The sequence below is a fragment of the Rhinolophus hipposideros genome, assembly GCF_964194185.1.
Source record: "Rhinolophus hipposideros genome assembly, chromosome: 22".
NCBI classification, from domain to species: Eukaryota; Metazoa; Chordata; class Mammalia; order Chiroptera; family Rhinolophidae; genus Rhinolophus; species Rhinolophus hipposideros.
Genome location: NC_138068.1, coordinates 13,012,334 through 13,024,846, shown reverse-complemented (window position 1 = coordinate 13,024,846; position 12,513 = coordinate 13,012,334). Strand labels below are relative to the sequence as shown.

The 12,513-nt window shown below is 40.9% G+C and overlaps 1 protein-coding gene across 6 annotated transcripts in view; it reads left to right on the top strand.

Annotated features, from left to right (window-relative positions):
• Positions 1–12,513, top strand: part of PKIG (cAMP-dependent protein kinase inhibitor gamma) — a 79,353-nt gene that overhangs the window by 13,442 nt on the left and 53,398 nt on the right. Inside the window, exon 1 of one of the 6 annotated variants that reach the window (XM_081033576.1) lies at positions 10,011–10,184. The exons of the other annotated variants lie outside the window; for them this stretch is intronic. The gene's annotated coding sequence lies outside the window, so the exon portion shown is untranslated. Of the gene's footprint in view, positions 1–10,010; positions 10,185–12,513 lie in introns of those variants that run through there. 6 annotated transcript variants of the gene reach the window in all.

The window sequence follows — 12,513 nt, the reverse complement described above, 5'->3', positions numbered from 1 at the left end:
TCAGACGCAGAGCATTTACATCATTGCAGGAGCTTCTCTTGAAGGAGACTGCGTCTCTCGCTCATTTGGTTTTAGGGAGTTTCAGGGTAGTGATTAAAGTCACCAACGTGGAACCAGACTCCCTGAGTTAGAATTCTCTCTGCCATTTACTAGTCGTGTGACCTCGGGCAAGTTACTTCACTGTGCCTCAGTTTCCTTATTTGTAACGTGATGGCCACAGTGGTACCTCGTCTCTGAGGATCAAAGGACTTAAGATATGTCGAGCGCTTAGAACAGTGCCTGGCCCATATTCAAGACGTTGCGTTCCCTTGGTGATGGTCCTGTCTCATGTCAGCAAGTCAGGTGAGTTTGTTCCCAAACCTGTTTACACCTTGTTACTGAATTACAACGCAACTAAGTGTTAACTAATGAAATATGAGGACAAAAAGGAAAAAGAAGACATTGTTTTTGTGAAACATAAGTTGAAAGCGTTTGAAAGACCTGGTAAAGATAAATGCCAAAAAGTGCTTGTGAAATTACAGTGGAAGAGACCTCTGCAAAGACGGAGGACAAAAATTCATCAAAATGTAGAATTTTGTCTTCAGACTTCATTTTACAAAGTGGCTTTCCAGTGAAAGCTGGAACTCATAAACAAGTATCAGAGACGTGGTTCATGCAGGAACTTGAATTGCTAGAACATATTCTCAAGAAAAAGCCTTGGTTTATTACCAAGCAGTTGACAAATGAATGTGCGTTTTTAGTGAATCCTCTCTTTAACCAGCTGTTTTCTTTTCTTTTCTTTTCTTTTTTTGGTTGTTTATTTTTGATGAATTCTACCATTATTAGTCCTTATCATATCACGGAGAGTACTTGTTTATTTCTTTTTCAATTGCTGTGTATGGATTGCTGCACATCGATTGAAATGAATATCATCAAACCCTATTGTTGGACATTCACATTGTTTCTAAGTTTTTAGTGTTATAAGTGGTGTTTTGGTGATTTTCTATCCAGCTAAATCTTCTCCAGTAAGTATGTTTTGATCCTAGGACTTCAGAGGAATCCTGCCCTCTTGACCAGGAGGTCTGGATTTCAGTCTGGAAACTGTTATCATACCATATAAGAGGGCATGTAGGCATTCCAGCCCTAATTTTGATTTTGGGTCTATCTCCGTTTCTTCTTGTGGGCCACTTGTTGAGTTGAGATAATGTTTCGGGTTTACTACACCAAAAAGTTTGGACTGTCCCAAAGAGTTCCGTGTAATGGAATTTGTCCAGATGTGACTCTTTTACCAATTCACATAGATCTATGTTTGAACTTTTCTTTTTATAGCATTTCTCATCAATAGTCCTTCCCTATAATTATTTTTGCATTTCTTTTGTGTCTGGTACTAAACTCTTAGCTTGTTGAGGACAGGGATCCTTCATTGGACCTTGATTTATTCTAACATAATGGGCGCTCAATTTATGTTTGTGAAATGAGTGAATGATGTGACTTTTCTTATGATATAGCCATTTCCCATAATATTAGGTTGGTGCAAAAATGATAGCGTAGTTTTTTTTTTTGCAATTTTTTAACCTTTTAAACCGCAATTACTTTTGCACCAACCTAATACTTCCTTGAAATTCACTGTTAGTGTAGGCTGGTCTTCTAGCCTCTTCAGTAGGTCAGATTCCATGTTAGAGCAAAAAATGTTAAATGTTTATCAAGTAATTTTCAAACATAAACAAAGGTAGAGAGAATAGTATAAAGAAACCTCCATTACCCCTCCTCCAGCTTCAACAATTATCAGCATTTTAGAGCCCAATTTCATTTGGGATGAGATAGAACAAGAGGACTTTGGGGTGCCAATTTTTAATTTGTGGGGCAAGAAGCAGGGATGCATGGTGGGCCAGGGTAGAGAAAGGGGAGGTTGGTGGCCCAAAGACAAACCTATCTATTTACCGTAGGGCTCTTGTCAAGGTTGCGTGAGTTGACATGTGAATTGCAAAGAACAACACTCAGCATATAAGTGCTGTCATTGCTGCTGCCATTACTGTCACTGAGGCATAGCTTGAGGGAGTTGAGTCTGATAGCAAAGGCACTTACTAACTTAGTGACCTTGGACATCAACCTTTCTGAGCTGTAATTTCTTCTTCTGAAAAAATGGGAATGATAATAGCATCTTAGATACAACACAAGGCAATGAAATAAAGCATGTAAATGTGTTCTGGATTAAGTAGCATTAATCACAGTTTGCCAGAGCGGTGTTTTCCTCTGGAGGGACCGTGCTTCTGGAGTTTTGGGGAGTCAAGCCTATTCCTTGTATGGACTCTCATTCTGAACTGTGTATTAATGGGCCCCAGAGTTATCTGTCAGCCTAGCAAATAAACATTCTAGCACAATAAACTTTGTTTCCATTTGCAAAATGTTTGTTTCTAAAGCATAGAAATAATTTTGCTTTATATAGCTTGTCCATATATGCACTGGAAATGAAATACTTATCAACCAAGTTGATAAAGGGATAAAAATAGTTTTCCTAAGGAACTGTTTGCCCGGGATTAGTTTTGGAAAAATTTTGCAGCAGAATCTGTATCACCATCTTTGAAATATAAACAGTGTCTTCGTTTGTCTATATTTTTCTTATAACACTTTGCTTAACTCCTAATTAAAATAGCTTTCCCAAAGCCAGAATCCTCCAAAAAAAAAAAAATCAGTTTTCTTTTTTTCAAACGAAGACTAAGTTTTAAACACTTTGCTGTCTCCTCAGTACTGCAAAGAATTCAAATGATGCAGAACATTCATCCAAACCACACACACACACATATCTGTCTGAGATAAGAATTAGTAGATAGTGTGGGAAGAGAAATGGAATATCCCTGATGGTTATAATAAATTTCTGCAGTGTTTGTTTGGACAGGACAATCAGCTGTCATGTCTCCTGGGTATGAGAGTTATGTAAATCCAGGTCAGAGAGTCAGTGCCCTAAACTTAAATTCTCAGGAAGATTTTCTCTTTCAAATGACCACTTGCAATTAGGTTTGACTTTTTAAAAGTTTGGTTTTTGTTGTTTCTGTTAGTAAAAATTTGACCTTCTTACCATTTTGTGATTTATAGCATCTTGTGCTTTTCTAAACTTCTTCATTCAAACAAACTAAACCCCTGTTCTCTACCCTCAAATGACAAAAACAAATAAATACAAAATGCAGTTTTATTTCAGAAAGAGCCATATCCTAGTGCAACTATGTGTCCCCAGTGACATATGAACTCTGAGCTTTATTTCCCATAGACTGTTCCATTTAAATGTTTTATTGCACAGTCTCTTGATTTGTTTTCCTGGGATTCCAATATATTTTGTTAATATTTCTTTTCAAAGGATTCAGTACAAATCATTTCTAGTAGTCATCCAGCCAATGTTGTGTTAGAAGATACGCTGCTTCTAATTTAAATCTTAATTTAAATCCAATTTAAACTTCTAAATTGAGAGAGTTGATAGGAAAAACTTTGGATTTCTATATTTATGGGAATCCTTTACTTCTCTGTGATACATATTTATGTCTCTGAGAAAAAAGGAAATTGGAAAAGGGACCTAAATGTACTCCTTCATTTTCCTTGTAATCATTGGAAAATGAAATTTAGAAATAGTTTTAGGTGACAGCAGAAACATGGCGGCGTGAGAGGTCCCCCTTGATCTCTCCTCTTGAGGTTACAAGTTGAACAGCTACAGTTCAACAAAGGATTCCCACACAAACATGTCTGAGAGATCCATGCATTGAAGGTGGGTGCAGAGGAAAAAAATCATAGAACACCACCAAACTAAAAAAACAAAAACACAAAGACAAAGAAACGATGGCGACACCGAGCTCCCAGAAAACAAAAGATGTTAATAAAATAGCTATAGGAAATCCCCATAGATCAGTAATCACCCTAAATGTAAAGGAACTGAACTCACCAATAAAAAGGCACAGAGTAGCAGATTGCATCAAAATCCGAAACCCAACCATGTGCTGCTGCCTTCAAGGGACACAGCTCAGCAGCGAGGACAAACAGAAATAGTTTTAACTTCTGAATGACTTGGAGGGTTTTAGCCAGTATCCGAGGTGGATCTCTCTTTTTTTTTTAATGTGCTGGAACTTTAGGGTCAATTTTTTTTTCTTTCGTTTCAGCATAATATTGAGCATTCACTTCGGTATGTGTTCAGCATTGTGTTGGGTATTTTACATATATGAGCTCACTTAATTCTTACAGAAGCTCTGTTAGGTAGATAGGACTTAAATACCCAGTTGCTTCAACTAAAAACTGTCTTCCTTGATCACGGCTCCTGTCCACCCGATGACGTTGCCATAACAACGGAACACACCCTGCTCTGTGATGCAACCTGTGAGCCATCCCACTGAGGACAGCAGCAACCTCTTCGCAGATCTCCCCGATTCCCTTCTTGTTCCCCTGCAAGATTTAGGGTTGTACACCTATGACTGATACGTACAATGTTATGTGTCGATTATATCTCAGTAAAACTGGGGAGTGAGGAGTGAGTACCGAGAGAAATGAGGGTCCCGGTTAAATACCGGTGATCCACGGCCGTCGGTACAACTCTAGAGCTCTAGAGTCGTGCTGTCCAGCATGGCAGCCATCCATCCGCCACGTGTGGCTTTGGAGCACCTGAAATGTGGAGCGTGTGCTTGGAGATGTGTTGTGCACACTGGGTTTGAAAGACTTCATACAAAGATAAAGAAGATGTTATTAATTTTTATATTGATTGTGTTGAAATGATAACGTTTTGGAAATACTGGGTGGAAGAACACAGATAATTAAAGTGAAGAAAGATTTTATGTATCTGTACATATTACATATTACATATGTATGTATGTCTATTGATCTCCACATAGCAGCCGGGCTGAGTTTTTTTTTCAACTTTTTGAGATAATTGCCGTTTCTTATGCAGTTGTTAAAAAACAATGGAGCGAGATCCCATGTACCCTTGACCCGGTTTCCCTTAATAATAGATCTTAGCTCAAGTTCACCTCTTCAAGGCAGCCTTCTCGGCCCACTGTCATGTGGTCTGCTCTTCCCACTTTCATTTGCCTAGCCCATTACTCTGTTTCATTTTCTTCATAGAATTTGCTACTGTCTGAATATATTTACTTGTTTAATTGCCCTTTGTCCAGTAGAAGGTGAGCTAAAGAGAGTGGAAATCTTGTCTGTTCTATTCATCACTTTATCTCCAGAGCCCAGAACAGGAAATATTCATAAATATGTCCCACACGACTGAACTTTATGGATGAGGAAACTGAGCTGCAAAGTGACTGAGAAACCTCCCTGTCGTCACACAGCTAGTAAGTAGTAGAACCATGAGTTGAAGCCACAGGCACGAAGGCTCCAAAATGGAGTAGAGTGAATCCTGCTCAGGGAACAGAGAGAACCAAGGTGCTGGCGGATAGGCACTGAGAGGGAGAGTGGGTCTGGTTTCAGACTAGGGAAGTAATCAGGCTGTGTCAACTAAGTCCAGAGGGAGGTTCTACGCTATGAACAGCTTAGCTCACTGGGATTCTGCTCTGGCGCTGGGACCAACTCCCGCTCCAGAATGATGCTTTCCTTTTCCTTTCTTTGCTCCCATGTGTATCCCTTTCTCTTGGAGATCACCTCAGGAACAGGACTCCGGTCCTGTCACCTTCAGCATGTCACCCATGAATTACATGGGTCCCTCCAACAGGAATCAGGCAGAAGGTAGGTTTGCTGGGAGGGAGAGGAAGACACAGCTGGGCTCTGGGTAGGTGCAGGAGGAGACATCCGGAAAAACACCCAGACCGTACGGTACGTCAGTGTGCCCTGGCCTCTGGACGTGCAGCAAGGCAGCTCAGAGTTCTGTGGATCCACCCTGTGCCTTACGTAGCACAAAAGATACCATCAGGTGAAGGGTTCTGTTTGGGGCAAAGCCTTTGGATCAGGTTTTTATCTGAGGCATTATTAAAAATAAGGGCAAGGGTCAGAAAGCAAATGCAGCAGCCTAGATCTCTCATGGTGGGTCTTCAAGGGGCTGTGAGAAGCTTAAGAAAATACATGACAAAGGAAGGCCCCTGTCCTCAAGGAGTTTAAAGGGCTGTATGTTTAGAGAGAGTGCCATACATCGAAAGGTAATTGATGCTTCAAGGCAGTCTTATGCTGTGTCGTTGAGGACAGCCCGTGATGGCTGAGTCTGGCAAGGCTCACAAAAGAGCTGGTGCGTGGCTGGTGTCCTGAAGGATAGGTAAAAATTAGGGAGGAAGGAGCAAAGGCGTTCAGGTGGGATGGGAAGAGAGTAAGATCAGGAGGTATCTGAGGAGAAAAAAATGCTCTAGAGTATCAGAAGCTAAGTAGGATTTATCTAGTCTGGAGGCGATTCAAGAAGGGGGAGAGAGGGAAAGGATCTGATTGGAAGGAAATCGTGTGAAAACGACTCTTGGTCAAGAACTTCCAATCTTTCTGCTTGTACAGATAACTCAGGATGGAGAGATGGGCAGGTGTATGGGTGGGGGACTGTTTACTGAGGTATAATGACAATAGCTATGACTTCAGTAGTGCCTACCTGTGCCAAGCTGTGTTCTAAGCAGCTTCCATGTATTAAATTATTTAATCCTTATAACAGCTCTGTGAAGTAGGTACTATTATTATCTTCATGTTACAGATGGGGAAATTGAGGCACAAGGTGGGAAAATAACCTGCCTAAGGTCACAGAGCTCCAGAGTCTGTGCTTTTAGTCTCTCCCATGACCTCTCAGTTAATGAGGGCCAGATAGCTTTTCCACCAGCTTTTCATTATGAAAAATTTCAAACATACAGAAAAAAAGAGAAAGTACAGTAAGCATCTGTATCAGACACCTAGATCAAAGTGTTAACATTTTGCTGCTTATGCTTTGTCTATGTGTGTGTGTTTCACTTTTCAGAACTATTTGAAAATATGTTAACCGACATGATAATTTATCCTTAAATACAAAACAGCACCGTCTTCCTTTTACATGGTATTTACATCTTTCATTTTCCATGCATTCTTGGAAAATACATTTGCCACTAAAATATGCAAAAGTACTTTGTTACTTGTAAAAAGGAATTAAGTTCTAGGCTCAGGTAATTATAAACAGGTTTTTCACTTACGTGAACATCTTGATATTTGAGAGTCAGGCAGGGTAAGGGCAATTTTGCTTCCTGTAAGACTGCCTCACAATTTGCAGGATGTTTAACATCCTGATTCCCACCTACTAAATACCCATTTGATCGAGGAGGCAATCCAATTCCGTGACAACCAAAAATGCTCTGCCCGCCAACAGCCTGTGCCTGTTGAGAGTCCTTGACCTAACTCATCCCCCAATGAAGGAGCTGTAGGTTAAATTCAAAGAAAATGTGCACTCATAGAACCCATACTATAATGATTCAGTGTGGCGGTAATCACAGTGGTAGTAGGACTGCCCTGTAATGGTCCTTTTGTTATATAACCACATACGATGTCAGACAATTAAGTTCACGAACTCATCCTAGAAAAAGTGCTACATACCTCATTGCTGAATATCACTACGGTCACCTTCGAAGTCCTCCCCTTGGGAAGCTATGCACCAACACCAGTGCCTAGTCCAACCTGCAAAGCAATTTTGGAACTCTTTTTTCTGGAATGGCTATCAGAGTTGTCGTCGTAATACCCCTGATGTCCTGAATGTCATCAAAATGTCTTCCTTTTAATATTTCCTTTATCTTCTTTTGGGTCAAGAAGGAAGTCACTGGGGGCCAGATCAGGTGAGTAGGGAGGGAGTTCCAATACAGTGATTTGTTTACTGGCTAAAAACTCCCTCACAGACAGTGCCGTGTGAGCTGGTGCATTGTTGTGATGCAAGAGCCATGAATTGTTGGCGAAAAGTTCAGGTCACTAACTTTTTCACGCAGCCTTTTCAGCACTTCCAAATAGTAAACTTGGTTAACTCTTTGTCCAGCTGATACAAATTCATAATGAATAATCCCTCTGATATTAAAAAAAGTTTAGCAACATTGTTGCAACAAGTTCATGAACTTAATTGTCAGACCTCATACGTTTCATTTAATCAGTTATAACCCCCACTACCATCACCACTTTGTTGCAGAAAAGCTATTTGACAGTTCTTGATTTATTTAACCATTAAGTGTGTTTTCTCATGTATTGGTCTGAATCAACTAGGAAATATTTGCAATTCTTGTGCTTTTCCGTATAAAGGGACTTGAAGTAGGTTCGGGGCCCACACAATTTCCTTTCCCACCTTTATTTCTTCCTGTTTGGCTGGAGATGCTGAAGGATTTATCCCAACTGTACTGCCCCCTGTACTCCACTCATCCCTTTGTTTTTCACTGTAGCGGGTCAGAGTCCCTTTGCCAAGCGTATCTCAAATGCCGTGTTGTTCATGGATCTTCCTTGGAGCTCTACGTCAAAATACAATCTAACCTCCCCCGGCACATTTTCTCATGACACCACAACAACAGACCGCCTTGTGTTGCATTTGATAGTGTGTTTTCCTTTATCTTCCACATGTATTTCAATAACAACTTCCCAGGCCTTGTTCAAGATTCTGGAAATAGAGAAAGGAATGTCTCCCAGTAATCCCCTTTGCCTCTAACTTTGCTTTCTTGGTCATTGGAGTGGCCTCTTATTCCCTTGTGTCCCCTGCAGTACCTGTACTTTGCCTTGCTCGCGGTAATTCATAGGTAGTTCTGAATTGAGTTGGAGATACCGGGAAACAAGCACTTACAAGTCAGATCTGAGTTCAAATCATGGTGCTACCACCATGTAACCTTGAGTAAATCGCTTAACCTCTGTGAGCTTCAGGTCCCTTGTCTATAAAACGTTGACGATGATACCAATCTTACAGGATTGTTGTATGTTTACAGACGAATTATATGAAGTGCTTCAGGCACAGTTATTGGCACATAAGTGTTCATTCAGTCATTCCTTTCAGTCACTTGAGGGAGCAGTAGGAGTACTTAGGATCTTAATTGTCTTAAAGGAAATGCTTACTTAGCCTTAGGGCTTCTCCAAGAAGAAACGGGCCTTGGGGAAGGTGTAGCCCATCTCTGATGAACTGCTCCGTTTGTAGAGGGACCCAAGTTTTGGAACTACTTATATAATGTACACCACCTGTTATTTGTGTATTTTTAGTAGTGGGAGTCGAGTAATCTGTAAAAGAGCAAACTGTTTACCAGAAGCAGAGCTTTTAATGCTGACTCACACTGACTCATCCTTCTCGTTTTCCCTCCCACCCCTCTTAACAACCTTGCAAGGGGGAATTTTTAGGAAATTCAGTCTGGTTACTTTTTTTTTTTTTTTTACTTTCCAAAATTGAAAGCTTGACACTGTCATTTCATTAATTCCATCTCAGGAAAAGCTGGAGTGTGGGCTGCCCTGGAGTGTCTAGAATGACCAACGCCGTGGAGCCGAACGTCTCACATAAAACCTGTCTATAGACAAACCAATGTTTTTGGTGGAGAGATTAGACAAGTACCTGAGATGTCCACGTTAACGGACTAAACACATGTTGTCACCTTAGCCTAATTCCAGTTGAACCTAGAAGAAGGTTCTAGGTTCTCCTGTGATGAGAAACCTGAGCAGAATTAGAGCCAGAGCCATGACGCTGTAACCGTCGGAGCTGAGATGACAGCCATAGAATTCGGGCAGCACGTTAGAGACAGCAAAATGGGGAAGGAAGGTTAGGGGTCAGATGACTAATATCCTCATGCCTTCATTCGACATTCATTAAATGAATATCCGCCGGTCGTCTGTGATTTACCAGATGCTGGGGCTGCTCCAGGGAATGACAGAGGTGGTGCCTGCTGTCGTGAACCTTATAATCTGACGCATCGTGTGGTAATTAAATGCTGTGGTGATGGCAGGAGAGGATGACGTGGGAGTGGAGAAGCGCCTTGGCCGGAGTACGGGAGCACGCGCTTGTGCAGGAGGATGAAGGGAGGGAGGGAGGGAGGCTTCTCGGAGGACCAGGCACCCAAGCTGAGACTGGCTGGATGCGGAGAAGTCAGTTAGAAGGACGGGGTGGGGCCGGGATGGCTGAGGAGCGTCCAGGCAGAGAGAGCCACGTGTGTGAAGAAGGCCTGGGAAAGAGCTCGCCTCTGGAGGAAGTGAAATAGGCTCCAGGGTGACCAGAGGACAGTCGAGTGAGGCGGAAGTTGGGCACAAGGTAAATTTGGAGAAGCCGGAGGGGCCAGATCTGCAGAACATTGTTGGTCAGTGTATTAATTTTTTTTTAAAAAAATGTTTTTTAAGTGAGGTAAATTTTACATAAATTTTACATGACATAAATGCTCGTGATAAGTGCACACACCCATGTAACCAACATCCCACGATAAGTACGGACTTTTAACCTGATACTAAGAACAGTGGGAGGGATGGGTTTTGAGCTGGGCCCAGACTTGATGCTAATGGTGAGTTTAGGGGCCCCTGGGGTTGGGGGGCACCCGTAGGACAGGACTGGAATAGGTGGTTGTTTGCAGGTGGGCGGTGTGGGACCCAGTTTGGAAAGGGACAAGGGTCTTCGTTTTTCCTAAGATGTTTTTAGCAGAGGACAGACCCCTAAATGCTTTGTAGGATCAGAAGTATCTGCATAGAGCACAGAAGACTGGTTTGTCAAGGTCTTCCTGGAAAGACTCCCAGGCCACCTGCATTTCGAACAAAAGCCTTGCGAAAGCAAACAGGAAAAGAATCATCTTATTGATTTATTTTTGTTACCTACAGTACGTGTGGCATTTTCCTTTTCTAAGAGTAGAGTATGAAAATATTGTTACAGTTTGCAGCTTATATAGTTTAAGTGTTCTCTTTCAATATCTGGATTTTTGACATGGCGCCAGAAATCATTTAATGCGTTACTGTGCTATTTTTGTTGTTATTCTTTAAGATAGAAAGAGAAGATTTTGTGGATAGAATTATCCTCAGTATCTATAATTAGGAAATGGTTTGTTGTGTTGTTGTTTTTAACAAGTAAGCAAGCATAAAAATGTATTTGGAAATTCAGATCTATTCTCCACCTCTCTTATTTTCCTTTTGAAAAACAAGGAATAGTTTTTTTAAAGTTTACTGACAAAACACTCTGAAATGTGTTTATAAGAAGTTTGTTTCTCACCAGATTTGTCTGTTTCTCCAAAGATCCCCAATCTCAACAGATTTATATTTATAAATGTTTTTATACACATTGTCTTAACCTAAATCTTTCCAAGTATCCAAACTGCCTTATATCTTTCTGTGTCTCAATTCATAGATACCATCCTGTGAGTTTTGGGTACTTTACAGAGTAGTTCAGACCCAGATGGTCTAAGCTCACCCCCAGTTTTTTTAGTAATACTTGAGATTTCATCTGAAAAGAATCCTCAAATTTTGAAACTGTTTCTTTCACCTTCGTGTGCCCACCTATTTGGGGTATGTATGTGTAGATTATTTTGTTTATTGTTCCTCATATGTTAAAATTATTTTAATTTTTTCAGCTTTATTGAGGCATAATTAACAATGAAAAGGATGTATATTTAAAGTGTACAACCTGATGATTTGACATATGTATCGTGATTACTGCAGGTATTAACCCATTACCTCAAATAGGTACCTTTGTGTGTGTGTGGTGAGAATGTTTAAGGTTTACTCGAACAAATTTCAAGTACATCACTCAGTGTTATTAACGATTGTCACCAAGCTGTGCATTAGAACCCTAGAGCTTAGTCCTGTTATACCTGAAGGCTTGTACCCTTTAACCAGTAGCTCCCCAGCTCCCCTGCTCTCAGGCCTCTGGTAACCACCAGTCTACTCTGTTTCTATGTTTCTGTGAGTTCCCCTTTTCTTTTTTAGATTCCACATATAAGTGAGATCATAGAGTATTTGTCTTTCTCTGTCTGGCTTACTCACTTAGTATAATGTCCTCTGGATTAATCCATGTTGTGTTAAATGACAGGATTTACTTCTTTCTCATAGCTGAATAATATTCCATTGTGTGTGTGTATATATATACACATACACACACACACATACACACACACATCGTCTTTAGCCTGTTCATCCATTGACATCCATTTAGGTTGTTTCCATATATTGTCTATTGTGAATAATACTGCAGTGGACATGGGGATGCAGAATCTCTTTGAGATACTGATTTCTTTTCCTTTGGATACATACCCAGAAGTGGGATTGCTGGATTATATTCTGGATTGGGTGAGAAAGAAATGGGCCTCTTTGACGTGTCTTGCACAGCTGGGGAAACCAGGTGCTCACTGGTACACACACCCTTACTTTTCACCGTAGGAGAAATCGTGGGCTGAGAACGTCCCTCGTGGCTCTCAGTTGTGCCACCTTGGGGAAGGGATGACTCAGGTAAAGGGAAATTGTTCCTCTTACCCTCTTCAATGAGTCTAATCTCAGATTTTTATTTTTTATTTTTTGCCCCAACAGTGTGCTAAAAGTTCTCTGCTGAACTTCCACATAGGTACTCTTATTCATGGGTGATTGTCAAAATTGGTGTTTTGGGGGGAGAAGACAGTAGAACACTCCTGGTCCACCATTTTGCTGATGTCACTC